This window comes from Podarcis vaucheri (assembly GCF_965113315.1).
Source record: "Podarcis vaucheri genome assembly, chromosome: 2".
Taxonomy (NCBI): Eukaryota; Metazoa; Chordata; class Lepidosauria; order Squamata; family Lacertidae; genus Podarcis; species Podarcis vaucheri.
Genome location: NC_138760.1, coordinates 94,591,847 through 94,608,930, shown reverse-complemented (window position 1 = coordinate 94,608,930; position 17,084 = coordinate 94,591,847). Strand labels below are relative to the sequence as shown.

At 43.7% G+C, this 17,084-nt stretch overlaps 1 long non-coding RNA gene across 3 annotated transcripts; it reads right to left on the bottom strand.

Moving 5' to 3' along the window:
* Positions 1-3,755: 3,755 nt before the first annotated feature.
* LOC309525413 lies at positions 3,756-17,072 on the bottom strand. 3 transcript variants are annotated; one of them, XR_014216248.1, is made up of 3 exons: positions 16,831-17,071; positions 14,791-14,874; positions 3,756-4,176 (listed from the first exon to the last, which is right to left on the bottom strand). It is a non-coding gene; the product is annotated as an uncharacterized lncRNA (long non-coding RNA). The 3 variants fall into 3 exon arrangements; XR_014216249.1 differs by lacking the exon at positions 3,756-4,176 and adding an exon at positions 10,180-11,240; XR_014216247.1 differs by lacking the exon at positions 3,756-4,176 and adding an exon at positions 12,756-13,111 and having other exon boundaries at positions 16,831-17,072.
* Between the last annotated feature and the right edge of the window lie 12 nt (positions 17,073-17,084).

Here is a 17,084-nt window from a genome sequence, read left to right as displayed (position 1 = left end):
GCCACCCGTCTAACTGGGTTGCCCCAGCCACTTTGGGCGGCTTCCAACAAATTATAAAACCACTGTAAAACATCAAAATCACCCACCAGGTTCTTGACGGAAGAAAGAGGCCAAAATGTACAACACCCTCAGATAATTGCATTTTGTTGGGAAGTTTTTCCCACCCATGCTGGTTGTGGTCACTCCACCATGCTTGCCCCCTTGTCTCTTGACCTTCTTCTGCCTTAGCCCCAACAGTCTCCTTCTCTCTTTTGCCTTTGTTCCAGCCCTGCATGCTTTCCATCTTAATGGTCCACTCCTTCCAACTCTCCTTTCCTCTCCTCCCATTCCTTTCCTTCCCCTCAGCTGGAGCCAGTTGGAGCCAGGCTTCTTTCTTCTTCTTCTCTACTCTTGTCTTCTCACTGCTTCATTCACTTGTCTCCTTCACCCTCTATTCCTTGCTTTCACCTCATTCTCTACCTTCTACTTTAATGTGTTCCTAACATCCTCTTATGTCTTCCATAGCTGTGCTCCCATGGCATCTTTGAGACCTTTCCCACTCTGTAGCCAACGGTTGCTATCCAATGACATTGTCTCTAAGTGATAGCTGCCACAATCAGGCTGGCCTGCTTCTTCCTTGCTGTATACCAGTGAGGATATCTTGATGCCAATCGAGTGAACTGCATTCTATAGAAATGAGTGCAATGTAGGCCACCAACTGTCTGAACTTTCACTATGCTAACACCTGCAAATATGGTTTCCATTTTTATCCACAACATTTTTAAATGAGCTTCCCTGTAATCTTAAGATCAGCTGATACAGCCCTACAACTTATTTGCAGACCCTTGTTGGTCTGCACTAGAAATAAGACATTCTCAATTTCCACCACATTGCTTGGAAAAGCTTTCTGTCCGAGCAAGGCTCTCCTCATCCAATATCCTTATGTCTGTTAGGTTCCTCTTTTTGCTTTGCTTTTGGTTTCATTGTGAATTTGTTGTGTTGTCTTGAGTCTATTCAGAAATCTGGTTTTTAAACCACCCTGAAAACCAGTGTGTGAATGTTGGTATCCAAAGTTTGTCAATTAATTAGATTAAAGAGATTTTTCTTCTTCTCATATAACCCAAGTATCATTCAGTCTCTTCCACCCACAGAAAAGTTCCAAAGGATACGTGGCTGCATCTGGTTTTCGCAATGTTACTTTGCACAACTGCTTCAGAAGCACACAATCTGCAATAAATTATCCAAAGATGCAGCATATGTGCATATTATCTTCCTATGACTTACCTCAGTAAAACTGTACAAATACTTGATAAAAGAACTGCTGGAATTCACAAAATTAAAATCATAGCACACATACCAGCTTAGCCACATTACCGGTTTTAATCAGAACACCCATGTGCACAAAAATGATAATGTACTTAAAGCGTATTCATATTTAACAACCAGGTTCAGGGAGAAAAAGGGGGTTCTTGTGGTCAAAGAGAAAGGTTTAGCAGCAGAACACACAGAGCCTTACAAGCAATGCATGCCAAAGTTTTCAAATAAAACCTACTAAGAGAATGTAGAGGAAATATATGAGTCAGTTTTTTCTCAACTACTCAAAACGCTTTCCAGCTGGGCATTACAGGCATCTTCCATCTGCTTCAAAGATTTTGGGTCATGTGATTTGGCAGACTGTGGATCTCTCCCCGCCTCCCCCCCAACCCACCCACACTTTCCACTTTTTGTAAAGACGATGGACTGTTATTACACCCTTGGATGCAACTTCTTCAGGCAAGCATTCTCTTCAATTTACAGTATCATGTACTGCTCAAAAGATAAGCAAGAAGGGTAATCTTGTCACATGAAGGGAAGCAGCTGAGCTGGAGGTCTTTTCTTACTAAGCTCGGAAAGGCACAGCAATGCTAACGTGCTCTATGAATGCCAGGACAGGATTTGGAATCAGATGAGAGGATGGGACTTCCTCCTCAATCCCTCATTTACTGCCCCGACCCGAATCTTAGTCTTTATCCCAGGTTTATTTCCATCTGCCCCCCATCAAAAAATGTATATCCCACCTTTCTCCCATTTATAGAGCCAAAAGCAAAAGGACATGCGATTCTGGAAAAATGAAAGTGTGTTTGTGTCCTTCTTAAACTGACAATTTTTTTCACTCCAAATTACCCTATAAGTGCTTTCTGGTGATGTGAGTGTTTTATGAGGGTTCAGAGCTCAGTGGGGCTTGATCTCTGCAAAAGTACATATGATTGCAGCAAAGAAAAAATTATTCCCTACACGCACACACTTTTTTCAGACATCTCTTTGATCTTATTGACACATGGATCATATTATTCCCTTTTCATATATAGATGGCTTTCAAGTTTTTTAAAAAACCTCAATTACCTTGGTTGTCTTCCATAAGCTATCTATCACTTTTAAATATTAAGATAAAGGTAAAGCTCCCATTGCTCGGTCCCAGCTCCTGCCAACCTAGCAGTTTGAAAGCACACCAGTGCAAGTAAATAAATAGGTACTGCTGCGGCGGGAAGGTAAACGACGTTTCCGTGTGCTCTGGTTCCCATCACGGTGTTCTGTTGTGGCAGAAGTGGTTTAGTCATGCTGGCCACATGACCTGGAAAGCTGTCTGTGGACAAACACTGGCTCCCTCAGCCTGAAAGCAAAATGAGCACCACAACCCCATAGTCATCTTTGACTGGACTTAACCGTCCAGGGGTCCTTTACCTTCTCAATATTAAGATGGTTTGTTAAGAAATGATCTCCCAGCTTTCAGAAGGCTCCTAGTTGGCTTTGTATCATTTATGTTTATTGTGATTAAATGTGAGGTGCATCTCTATTGCAAACACAGTTTGCAAATGAATTGCTCTGGAAACATTAGATTTAAATAGTAAACAGGAAATGGAGTCTGTCATTTGCACAGCAATGGTGGTGGACAATTATTCTTATTCCAGGGTGACTTAATGTAGCCCCACAAAAAAATAGGTAAACTGATAGAGTGTTTTGAGCAATGGAAGCTGGTTCATAAGGGCAAATGGGGCTCTACTCCATCAACCTCAGTCTGCCAGTCAGGGGTGGTTCTGCCTGTCACTACCTGTGGTTCAGCTTACTATTGGCCTCCCTGACTTCTGCTCCACCAGTTCCAATGGGCACCAGCCACAACTGATTTTGAGAAAAACCTGGGTAATACAAGACAAATTATACACACTCCTAACTATCACTGGGACGCAGGTGGTGCTGTGAGTTAAACCACAGAGCCTAGGACTTGCTGATCAGAAAGTCGGCGGTTCAAATCCCCGCGATGGGGTGAGCTCCGATTGCTCAGTCCCTGCTCCTGCCCACCTAGCAGTTCGAAAGCACCTCAAAGTGCAAGTAGATAAATAGGTACCGCTCCGGCGGGAAGGTAAACGGCGTTTCCATGCGCTGCTCTGGTTCGCCAAAAGCAGCTTACTCATGCTGGCCACATGACCCAGAAGCTGTACGCCGGCTCCCTCAGCCAATAAAGCGAGATGAGCGCTGCAACCCCAGAGTCAGTCACGATTGGACCTAATGGTCAGGGGTCCCTTTACCTTTAACTATCACTAGCTCCTACCTGTTTATTCCCTTTGTCAGCCCCAGGCCATCAGATTATTTTGAGGAAACTAAGTTGTTAGTGAACTGCACCATAGCTGTCAATGTTTCCCTTTTTTTAAGGGAAATTCCCTTATTCCAATTAGGATTCCTCGCAAGAAAAGGGAAAAGTTGACAGCTATGAACTGCACTGAAGGAGTGTGACTCTAATATTTGAGGAGTGTCAATTGTGGACCCTTGGGTATTTAATGATGTTCACCTATTGCACTGTGTGCTGATGCGGCCTCTTAAGAGAAAATAGTTTGCATTTGTCCTGGTTCACTTTTCTTCTTGTTGTTGGTAGTTATAATATTTCCCAGGCAGACTCATAAATGGTTCGGCCTGGTTTCAATACAGGTCTCAAAGTCTTTATATTAACAATAGGGTTGGCATCCATTTGCTTCAGGAGTGCGCCTTTGGGGATGAAGTTAAACCACTGGAGATTTACAGCACCTGCTGTGGCTGTAGAGACCGATACAGGAGAGACATGTTTTGTTGCAGCTGGGGCAGATGAAGGCGTCTGGTTGTGCTGATGCACCATGGCATTTCTTCTCTTTGCACTCCTCTCAGCAGTCACTTCTCCTCTGGTCACTGCTATGGATTAAACAGCCACAACAAATTAATATGCCACTTACTTTCTCACTTGCCTTTCTGGTACTCAACCGCAGTACTTCAAGAACAAATTCGAAGGAACCTTTAAGAAACAGTGAAAATGCCAGCGTGTGCTGCCTTATTTACAATCCTAGCTACGTTCTGGGTGATAGTTCTTATCCCAACCCTGAGGCCTGAGACACTTGGCCTTTCATGGCTGAAAGGGTTTTCATCGGATGGATAGCACAAGGCTGTAATAAAGAATGAAAGAAATTTAATGTTGAGGAAATGTGCATAAAACTTGATGACTAATGGTTCCATCCTTTCATGTAGGAGGCTGAAGCCTTGGCAGTATTAATGAGGGTGCCACATAGTTTCCGTTAGAGTTTCCAGATTACAGTGGTACCTCGGGTTAAGTACTTAATTTGTTCTGGAGGTCTGTTCTTAACCTGAAACTGTTCTTAACCTGAAGCACCACTTTAGCTAATGGGGCCTCCTGCTGCCGCCATGCCGCCAGAGCACAATTTCTGTTCTCATCCTGAAGCAAAGTTCTTAACCTGAGGTAATATTTCTGGGTTAGCGGAGTCTCGAACCTGAAGCGTCTGGAACCTGAAGCGTATGTAACCCAAGGTGCCACTGTACTGTGATTACATTCTAACACAGGAGCTTTCTTGAAGCAGTAAAGCAGGCACAGGCAAACTCGGCCCTCCAGATGTTTTGGGACTACAACTCCCATCATCCCTAGCTAACAGGACAAGTGGTCAGGGATGATGGGAGCTGTAGATTCAAAACATCTGGAGGGCCGAGTTTGCCTGTGCCTGCAGTAAAGTCAAGAGAAAAACTCAGTGCAAGACAGCTCTGATTAAGATCCCTTTTTATTGGGATCCAAATTTAGATTCATATACAAGCGGGGGCAGGAAGCAGCTCATAAGTTTTTACTTTAAGCCATTTATGATGCATTATACCTGTGCACAGAAAGATTTTGCAAACAAAATATGTTTTGTGTTTTTCTGGACCATCTTAGTTTGCAATCTACATATGAAGCAAAACTCATGCAGTGCTAAGTGCCACCCTGCTCTGCCGCTGGCACCACCACTGTGCCACCCACAGTTGCTGGCACCACATGCCTCTGCCAGCACTGCCACCAGAGACGCGGTGCCAGTATTGACAGCGGTTTCCAGCCAAGATCTCATGAGATCTCATCGGAAATCAGCTCCAACGCTGGCACTGCTTCTCCGCCGATGCCAGAGACAAAGGTGCCCATGGAAGGACCACTTCAGGGGCTTCCACCGCCTGTGGCCGATGCTTCACCCTGCTTCCTGGTTGGGCTGGTCCTGCATAAGCACTAGTAACCCAGCCAGATGGGCGGGGTGTAAATAATAAATTATTACTGTATTATTATTATTATTATTATTATTATTATTATTATTGATACAACATCAAGAGACTAAAGCTTATGCACATTTCTCTAGTCTTCTGTGTTTGAGCACAGCTGTGTCTGAGACAGTTTCAGTCCATACAGGTCCTTGTCAACACACATAGGCGTGGCCTAGTTTATACATCTGGCTGCAAGTGGTGCTGTAATAATGTGATGGTGACGTGCAAGCCTGTAGTTTGAGCTGGGCCCTCAAGTGGAGGCCTGCTTATTGACAGGGGGAAGCACCCAAATTGGGCATCTGTGTAATTAGGTGTTCACATGGAAAATTCGGTTCACATTCCAGACCTATCTGCATGATGGAAGGAAGGGGCTTCTGCCATTTCTCTACCACACCACTGCAGCGCTGCAACCCTTCACCCAAGCCCACCACTTAGAGCAAGAGGGGACTTGAATTCAAATCACCAATCCCCCTCAGCCCACCTGACTTCCTCTCCCCCGCCCCCCTTTGCTTTATAAGGTTTTCACCTCTGGGCACCCAGCACCTCAAGCCATCTTTTTAACTACCAGCATTCTGCTGCCACCATATAGGCACTACTGTCTCCGACTAATTTTTGTCACATCCTTGATAGCTTGGCCAAATACGAGACATACTGTTTTTTTCTGTGTATAACACACCCCTGTGTTTATACTATTTAGTAAAGGTAAAGGGACCCCTGACCGACTCTGAGGTTGCGGCGCTCATCTCACTTTATTGGCTGAGGGAGCCGGCGTACAGCTTCTGGGTCATGTGGCCAGCATGAGTAAGCTGCTTCTGGCGAACCAGAGCAGTGCACGGAAACACCGTTTACCTTCCCGCCGGAGCGGTACCTATTTATCTACTTGCACTTTGAGGTGCTTTCGAACTGCTAGGTTGGCAGGAGCAGGGACCGAGCAACGGAAGCTCACCCTGTTGCGGGGATTCGAACCGCAAGTCCTAGGCTCTGTGGTTTAACCCACAGTGCCACCTGTGTCCCTCATAAGTCTATCTGGGGGACTCAAAAATAGTTGTTGAGCTTTTCGGGGGGGATGCCAAAAAAGGCTCACCTGACTGGACAACACTTCCGGTCAAATGCAACACAGAAGCCTCCATTTCCTCTAATTCGAACCGGCGACCTTCTGATCGGCAAGTCCTAGGCTCTGTGGTTTAACCCACAGTGCCACCCGCATCCCTTTGACGCCCCCAATTTTTAACCACTGTTTTATCATTAAAAAACCTCATATTATACACAGAAAAGTACAGTAGTTTGAATGAACAAACTTTTTTTATAATCTAACAGCTGAATGTAACATGTTCTTATGCGGTTTGTTTTCAAAAACAGCGTTTGGATTTTGTTGTATGTCATGACATGTGTTCATAACTCTATTCCAAATGCAAATGCAAATCCTAATCTTGTCCTATTCCCTGCTTCTTGGCACCTGCCCCCGTCTCCTCCCTCCCGAAATCCAACTCTCCCCTTTCCTCTCGCACCCCTCTTCTAACTGTCACACTCCACCCTCAGCAAATCAACACATGACACACTCCTTCATTCCAACCCCTCTCCCCCACTTGCTCTCACTCCTTACCTTACACCTTATAAATATCTTCTTAGCTACATAACATTTTATCATATATCTCTTGGCATGCAAATCTATACAAGTCAGATATCATGAGCGACGCCACACTGCCCTTATCTGAATGTTCGAAGTGGGGCAAGTCTTGTGAGACACATGGCATGCTTTCTTTAAGACAATTCTGTTTGGGTTCCTTTTGTAAAACAGATTTTATGCCCTCCCATCAGATGTCAAAGAAATAAACAACTATCTGATTCTTAGAAGACATCTGAAGGCAGCCCTGTTTAGGGAAGTTTTTAATGTTTGATGATTTATTGTATTTTTAATATTTTATTGGAAGCCACACAGAGTGGCTGGGGAAACCAAGCCAGATGGGCGGGTTATAAATATTATTATTACTACTGCTGCTGCTGCCGCCGCCGCCACCGCTGCTCCAGTGGTACCTTGGTTTAAGAACAGCTTAGTTTATTAACTCCATTCTGAAGGAAATCAGCCCTGAGTGCTTACTGGAAGGACAGATCGTGAAGCTGAGGCTCCAGTATTTTGGCCACCTCATGAGAAGAGAAGACTCCCTGGAAAAGACCCTGATGTTGGGAAAGATGGAGGGCACAAGGAGAAGGGGATGACAGAGGACAAGATGGTTGGACAGTGTTCTCGAAACTACCAGCATGAGATTGAACAAACTGCGAGAGGCAGTGGAAGACAGAAGTGCCTGGCGTGCTCTGGTCCATGGGGTCACGAAGAGTCGGACACGACTAAACAACAACAAAAGTTTATAAACAACTTGGATTAAGAACTCTGCAAACCCGGAAGTAGGTGTTTTGGTTTGTGAACTTTGCCTTGGAATAAGAACATGTTTCACTTCCTGTTGAGTGTGTTCCATTTGTAAATTGAGACCCCCACTGCTATGGGAAAGCAGGCCTTGGTTTAAAAATGCTTTGGTTTAAGAATGTACTTCTGGAACAGATTAAGTTCGTAAACCAAGGTACAACTGTACTTCACTATATATAGAAGCATTTGCCATCACTTCATTCTTGACTCAAAAAGTGTTTTGTCTGGGTGCAGCCGTGGTTGGAAAGTTTAGGTTTGATCGCTATCATATAACGCCTTTAACCATGTATACATAGGATTAACAAATATAATTCCAACAAGCTCTTAAGTTAAGAATCAAGAACTTTGCATGAAGGGTTTTAATAGGCCTTGAGTGCTGCTCTTACGGTCTGCCAATCTCATTTTATCTTCACTCAGCATCTAAAAATGCACTTAACCCACGCTCATTTTTCAGTGCTGTATGTAGGAAGTTTTCAACAATGTTGTAAGGTTTTGATTACCTGACAAAGCCAACAGTCGCATGAGTAATAAGAGAGTGGCTTATTAGCGGGCAGTGAACGTGCTCACAAATTTCCTCAACACAGAACTCTGAATTCAACCTTTCCAGTTTAATACTGAAGGAGGCTTGTTGCGAATAGAAGGAAACTCCCCAGAGAAATATACTGGATGAATGAAACCAGGGCATTATTCACAGTGTAATTTTTCCTAGTTTATATAGAGAGACTCTCCCATCAATATGGTCTTTATGGGTGCTATCAGCACAAAATATGAAATTTTTAACAATTCCCTGGCCTTGCAACAGGAAATATTAAGGAATTCATAGGACTCATCTGTTTAATTAACATGTGTTGTGCCAATAACCATCAATCACTTCCTGCATGCTGTGCATGGCAGCATTATTAACAGGATACTGTTTTTTCCCCTCTCTCTCCCATTTTCCCAGTAAAGTCTGTTTAGTTAGCTACCTCTCAGTTCAACCTGATGTCCAAAATGTTATTAATAATTTTTATCCTGGTATAAAATTTGTATTCATTTATTCTTTTCCTCTTTGGAGAGGGCAGATTTTCCAACCTGTTATTGTATTCTGGCATTTCTATGGGGGAAGATAGATACAGACACGCATTGTGCTGAATCTCTGGTAAAAAACTAAGTTTGACTAATTACGAAAAAAGATCTGCTCACTAAATTCCAACCATAATTAATTTATAATTCCAAATTATTATTAACGGAACCTGATGCCCTCTATGCAGCTACAGAGCATGGCAGGATTTTATCAGCCTCTGGCCCATCATAGGACTTTTCTACTGCCGTATCCACAACTTCATGGAAGTCTCTGCCCTTGTTTGAAATATTGTATAAACATGAATTCCCCTTTACTCTTTGTTGCCATTGTTAGGGAAGTGGTTAAATCCTCTATAATGCTTCTTCTTCCTTGTCTGCTAAGAAACTGGAGCTATGATTATTTACCTTGGATCCACACAAAAGTGGTTTTAGGACAACACATATAGAAGGATATTCTTCCATTCTCTCACCAAAAAATCAGCTCTCATTCTGGAGGCAGTGCCATCAGGTACCACCATGGTTTATGGAGATAGCAAGCAGGTGGGTGGGTGGGAAACTGGGCAGAGAGTAGTAAGCAGAAGGAAACATTGGTTGATCACAGGATGCAAATGGATCACCTGGATTAAAAGCAGCCAGTCCAGCCCAATGGCCTGTTTCTTTTCACAAGGAGTTATGTTAGAGCATGTTGCAGAATGTGTTGAATTTGCCTTATGATTCAGCAGAATACAGCAAGACATAGTGACTGATGTGATAGCCCCAAATCAGGACTTCAGTATAGCTGTACCTACACAGGGATGCGGGTGGTGCTGTGGGTTAAACCACAGAGTCTAGGACTTGCTGATCAGAAGGTCAGCAGTTCGAATCCCCGCAACGGGGTGAGCTCCCATTGCTCAGTCCCTGCTCCTGCCCACCTAGCAGTTCGAAAGCACGTCAAAGTACAATAAATAGGTACCGCTCCAGCGGGAAGGTAAACGGTGTTACCGTGCGCTGCTCTGGTTTGCCAGAAGCGGCTTAGTCATGCTGGCCACATGACCCGGAAGCTACACCCCAGCTCCCTTGGCCAATAAAGCGAGATGAGTGCCGCAACCCCAGAGTCAGCCACGACTGGACCTAATGGTGAAGGTTCCCTTTACCGTTACACAGCAGCTCTGGTGCCCAACACCCTTCAGGTATGCCCTGCCAAATCAAGTGACTCAGCGATCCACTCATGGAAATGGGCATGCCTTAACTAGAGGGAAGCATTTGCTGGCCTCGCCTACTTTTACATTCACCAGTCCTATGACCTGTACATTCTTGGAAATTTGGATTCGTCCCCTGAAAACATAGTTCTCCAGATACCTATAGAATAAAGCGACTGACTATTCGCCCCCTGCCCCCCTCCCCACCCTGTGTGTCTCATGAGCACACGGCAAATGAAAACACCCATAGTTTCCCGCTGCAAAGACGCCACACGTTTCTGTTTCCAACGCTTCCGTGATCTGACAAACAAAATCTGGATGCCTGGCGGATTTGCAGTTGGTCCCAAGGGAGGGGAAATCAAAGTGGGAGAGGGAGCAATGGAGCCCTGACAAGCGCTGTGTTGCTTGCTTGACTTGCTTTTAAAGGCACTTTTGTGATGCAGATCACAGCAGAGCAGTTATTCAAGTACCACCAGAGATGGATATGAGCCATGATTTTCAGAGCATGGAGGAGGAGGGGGGAAACAAAGGCAAAAATGTGGGGGACGATGACAAAAGGCCTCTTCCCCTTCCTTCCACCTTGCTTTGAAATTAATGGGAGTTCCACCACTTACTTCAATTCGGGGCAAGGCTCCCCCACATAAGATCTTGAAATGTATTTTGGTTCACTGAACGTTGTATTCAAAAAGCTATTTGATATGGCAGACAAGGCGAGAGAGGAGAGAGAGGCAGCCGAGCTTCATGAAGCCAGATGCCAAACAGCTCTTTCTTCTTACAGGCTCTCTGGCCGTGTTACAGTCCTCCCCCGACCCATCCGCACTCATTCACTTTTCCTATCCACTGAGCACAAACAATTCTGCATCTGAGCCTGGCTGCATTCCTCTCCCTCGAATCCTCTAGCAGTTTCCACACAAAGGGAAATCTCCTACTGTAAATGGTTTTTAAAAGCGGACTTCCTGCCAAACCTCGCAAGGGTGTTGATTTCTGTTTGGAGCCGATAAGTAGCTTTCCAGTCCTGAGGAGTGAAGCTTTGGGAGGACAAAAACAGATCTGTATTAATCCTCATCCTCCCTGAGCTTTTAACCGTTTTCTATTTGTAATGAGTAATGGGGGTTCCTAGAATACAGAGAATGCTCTTTACTATCAGCTGGTTCGTATTCTGAGCTTTTAAACTGCAGCTGCTTTTCCTAAGAAGATGCATTTTAGAACTGCCTTGGGCTGGCCCAGCCAGTAGGCAGAGTGAGGTGACCAACTCAGGCAGCTGATTTTGGTAGCTCCACCTTAGACAGCAGAATGGCTTGGGCTTGGACTTGCCCTTCTTCAAAGCACCTGTTAAAAGGAGTTCCAGACAATGAGACCTTAGCTTTGAACCTAAGGTACTCATAATAGGCCCTGCTTTGAGGCTCAGTATCTTTAATCAGGGACACGGATGGTGCTGTGGTCTAAACCACTGAGCCTCTTGGGCTTGCCAGTCAGAAGGTCGGTGGTTCGAATCCCTGCGACAGGGTGAGCTCCCGTTGCTTGTTCCCAGCTCCTGCCAACCTAGCAGTTCGAAAGCACACCAAAAAGTGCAAGTAGATAAATAGGTACCATTCCGGTGGGAAGGTAAATGGCGTTTCCGTGTGATGCTCTGGCTTTGCCAGAAGCGGCTTAGTCAAGCTGGCCACATGACCCAGAAAAACTGTGTGCGGACAAACGCCGGCTCCTTTGGCCAGTAAAGTGAGATGAGCGCTGCAACCGCAGAGTTGTCTGTGACTGGACTTAACTGTCAGGGGTCCTTTACCTTTACCTTTTTTATCTTTAATCAACTTCCTAATGTTGGAGATACAACAGTGGAGGGTGCTCCAACTCTCTAGAGCCAATGTTTGGGTTTGGGGGCACTCCAGGGGAGCAGGGAATCGGTAAAAATGGCCTCCCCTCTACTATTTGTGGAGCCATCCACTGGATCAGATGCCCTTCAGATGCACAAAGACTCCACCCTACATTTACACACTGCTTTGGAGTAAAGATTAGCTCCCAAAAGAAGTTCACCATTAAAGGCCCACCATAAAAGTTCAGTGTGCTAGGGTAGAGAGGGTGTATGGTTGCTGGCATCTGATAACGTAGTACAGATTCCCGGCTATTCCCTCCAGAGGGAGAGGACAGAAGGCACTGTAGACAGAGTATGCATGTGAAAAATTGGGATTATATCCAGGCAGCAATAATTGTTTGAGCAAATGCCATTCTGACATCAAAGTATGCAAATAATAGTTAAATTAGATGCAAATTAAGTGCCCATCTTTTGGGATTCTGGCAACACTGGCAGTCCAAGTTAATGTTTTGTTCTCAAGAGTGAGCAAGTGATTAGGCCTTCTGGAGGAAAAGCAACATAAAACATTCTGGTGCCAACTTTAATGATTCTAGCTAGTCAACAGAACATGGGCCATCACAAGTGGAAATTCATGCATATATAAAAAAGAAACAACACATTAATCCAGGTTTTACTTTTGCAAAAGAATAATAATTGAATTCTCAGGAAAAATTCAACATAGAACTGTCGTATTTTAATGCCATTGTGTTCCTAGACCTAATCAGAAGGTAAGCATAATTATGTTCTGTGCTGAATGGTGACTAAAATGGGTGATTTATCCCTTCACCTCAGTTGCAACTCAGTGGGTCTTCATTTTCTAAGCAAAAAGCCTTCGCTGTGTTGCATCTGCTTCAGCTGCAGAGGTCAGAAAATATTCTCAAGCTCTGATTAATCTAATTGTGATGCAGTCAGGAGGCTTTTTTGGAGAGTAGATCTCTGATTAGACCCTGATTGGACTTCCTTCCCTGTGTTCAATTGCACAGCAGAGCTCAGCACTGTAAATCTGTGATTCATTCAACGGCTCAACCACTGAGCTCAGAAATCAATGCACTTCCAGGGGGGGAGAAATATGGATAGGAAGATGGCAAGAAGGGGGAGAATGCAAGAAGATCAATGTTCTGCTTTCATATATTGTAAAATCGATATTACCATGCTCATAAATTATAGTGGCTGATGTAGCAACCCTAAGTCAACTTGAGCCCCGGCAGTCTTCCTTTCTCCAGAACTACGAAGGTATATGAACAAGCCAGTTTAGCCTCTAATTCAGAGCTTTCCAAACTATGTGTCATGACACATTAGTGTGTCAGCTGCAATGTATAGTAGGTGTGTTACACAAACGCTCCTCACACTCCTCCTAGGGCTGGAAAGGGTTAGTTTAACCTCTGGTTTGCTAGTAAAACTGAATTACTGTGTCTTGAAATGATGCAAAACTGACTTACTGTGTTGCGAAATGATCCATGTCCAAAAAGCGTGTCACCAACTTGAAAAGTTTGGAAAGCTTCGCTCTAGTTCCTTTTGGGCATTTCTTCAGTTAATAATAGAGTAAAGGGACTTCCCCTCCCCCTCTTTTTTTACCTAAGGTAGAAGCTGCTTTGTGTAAACTTAGCAAGTGGAGTGCTCCTGTTCAGGGTTCCACCAACTTTGCCTCTTTTCAGGATACTCCATTCCATTCTCCTTCCTCCTCCCTAGTTTTCTGCCCCGCCTTTCAGCCTGTGTTCTGTGGCCACAAAGCATGCTCAGTCCAGGTTGTTCCATTTAGGGAATGCAGGTGGCCCACTTAAGTTTTTTCTCCTAACACTCCCCCCACCCCCTGATTCTGCTGATACCTGCCTCTTGCTTCTCAGTAGTCCTGTTTTAGTTATATCACTGATTCACTACTAGAATACTGTATGTGACAATTAGTTGTCACGTTAAACAGGCACTACATGACTATCTCGTCCAAAAGTTAGCAGCAGTCCAAGTAAGCTGGACACAGTCATTTTCATAAGGCATTTTAAAACGCTGTGCTTTTGAACTGCTTGTTTGACAGGAGCAGGGACCGAGCAACGGGCGCTCACCCGTCACAGGGATTCGAACCACCGACCTTCTGATTGGCAAGTCCTAGGCTCTGTGGTTTAACCCACAGCACCACCTCTAAACACCAGCAGTGGAAACACACTGGAGAGGAGTAAACCAGTAGTAAGCTGGTAATGCGTACACAGCCTAATAAAATAGGTTTTGCTGCAGCCAGACTATCTAGTAGGAAGTCTCTACTATATTTTCCTAAGTTCTGATGTAAAATGAGAAACATTCATAGATGCTGTCTTAAAACATTGAAAGCAGACGTCTCATATCACCTATTTAAAGGATCAAATGTCAATATTTTTTAGAACTAATAGAGGCCGGAAGCCAAGCCTATGAAACATTACCTGGAATTTCATCATGAACAGATCTGAAGCCACAAACAGCCTAAACATTATATCAAAATACTTTTGAACAGGAGTCTCCAAAGAGCTGATAGCTCTCAAAATAAAATTCCACCCCCAATGTACCTTTCATTCCTAGACTTTTGATGCATGGCGCTAATGAACTGGTAAAGGGGGGGGGGAGAGAAACAACTTTGTTCCTATGAATATGAGGAATTTATGGGCAGAAAAGGTGCCGTCCTCCAACCAGAATTCGTATCACCCTATCAACATTTAATACTTTTTTGTAAAAAAAATTAGTCCAGCAATATGATATGTGAATACCTGGCATGGTTTTAAATGAAGGCAGGTTCCTTTCACTCCCATAGCAATTCCTCCTGGTTCCATATCTACTCCTTGAATTCTAGACTAGTGAAGAAATAAACTGCATTAGATGTGCAAGTAAATGTATCTGAAGGTTAACATAAATTTAAGGGTAGGCCATTTGCAGGGATGGCTCTAAGCTATCTTTTTCCCATACATGGTTTTTTTTCAGAGCCTGTCTGGATAGGAAATGATCAAGGGGCAGCATTTAAATCAGCCAATGTGGTGCCCTTCAGATGCTGTTGGACTCCAACTTCCATGGAAACCGGCCAGCATGGCCAGAGGCCAGGTGTGCTGGGAGTTGTAGTTCAGCAACATCTGGAGGGCATCATGTTAACTACAGCTGTTTTACTGCCATGCAACCTCATATATCCAACATACTGTCATGAGTTTGTGGGTGCCAGACACTTCCTGGATCCAGTAAGTGTTAGAATTTAATCAAGGCTTGGGGTGTTAAAATGAATGCTAGACACTTCTAATCCCCAGATTTAGCAAGTATTAAGAGCTAATTAAGTCAGGCTAGCCCCCTGGGTGATGGGCTATTAAGAGAACGAAGCATCAAACGGCTTGTGCAAGATGGCAAATGGCTGGAGCCCCCATTGCTCAACAGATAAAGGTAGAGAGGGGAAGGAGTTATATGACTGAGAAGCAAGGCAGCAAGCAGGAAAGTCAGAAAGGCAGAGAAATGGTAGATCTCAGCTTGAATCCAGGGCTGTGGCTATGGGAGAAACAAGACCCTTTAGGGTGTTGATGCTGTGAACCCTTCCATCGTAGGCTCAGGTTGTATATATGTGTAAATAAACCATATATCCTAAAGACATCACAGTCTCCATTGTGCCTCAATTCCCAAGGAAACATGAACTCTGGGTAAGCGCCTGGTACCCCTGGAATCTCACACCGCTTGGAGAGTGGGGTGGTGTGAAACAACACTAAAATGTTTAGAAGAAACTGGTGGTTTGCCACTCTTTTTAAAGTGGGAAGGTATGTTAGAAGCCACCAATGTATACAAAAGGTGACCATCTTATGTGATGGGTGGAGCTATAGTTCATATAACTTTGTTTCTTTAAGGAAGCTTTTGAGTTACACTGAGCTCTTTGTTCAGTTAGAACAGGTGGAAGAAAGGGGATTCTTCTTCCTTCTGGTAAGTTCCAGTCTCGTCTCCATTCAAGCTGGCTCATAGAAAATAATTTGTAGGTTCCATAGCTTCATTAAGTATTTTTAAAACCACTAATGAACCACATAGCTTCATTAAGTATTTTTAAAACCACTATTTTGAGACATTACAACTTTTATTCTGTAAAGTTATATTAATAGATTAATCATTTGATATACTAAATCATTTGATATACTATGATATACTAAAAAAAAGGGGGGGCTTTGGAAATCAGTTGTCATCAATTTTAAATTATAGCTGTCCAAACAGGTTTTCAATTAGCACAGCTATAATGGTGCTCTGTTGTTAATGGCTTCCTTGGTGCCAAATAATATGGCAATAATGGAGCAATTGAAGTTTTTACAATAGAACAGAGGAAAATACAGAGAAATATGGCACCGTCACATTACAGTAGCTGCACACAGTCAGCAGTTGATCCTCTGCATAATAATCGTAAACTACATCTATATTAAAAATGTCCAAGGTATAAAGTCTAATTATTTGATGGCGGGTGTCGTTTAAAAATGACTGTGTTGCCTATCCAGTGGTATAAACACCAAATTATAAAGAATATTTCAAATCAAACGTTGAATGCCAAATATGCGTCAAGTATACTGTACTTCTATTTGTCTGCCTGCAGGGGAAAAAACAACCTAAGAGGGCAGAACAACTTTGACCCGGAAAACAGTATGGAAATGATTACGCATGCCTCCTTCCTTGCTGGAAAAGCAATAAGATTTACAGCCCCTGATAGTCATTGGTGCAGTTAGGTAATTTTAGATTCTTTGCTTTGACTGCAATCATTCCACTCACCTGGAAGTAAACCCATTGAATTCAATAGAACTTACTTCTTACTAGAAAACGGTTAAGGGTTGTGCTATTTACTGTTTTCCTCGGCCCACCTTCTTTAGATGTTATGGAGAAATCCTGTTCATTTGTATGGGTATTGTATAATGCATAGTGACATTTGTCTTGCAATGTATTTGTCTGGTCCTGTAAAAACCAGTTTAACTGTCGCTTGGAGTCTTAACAGACTCATGCAAGAAAGGTTTGGTGTCAGAATTCTCAGTATGAAGAAGGGGGGAAAGGAGAATGTGATTAG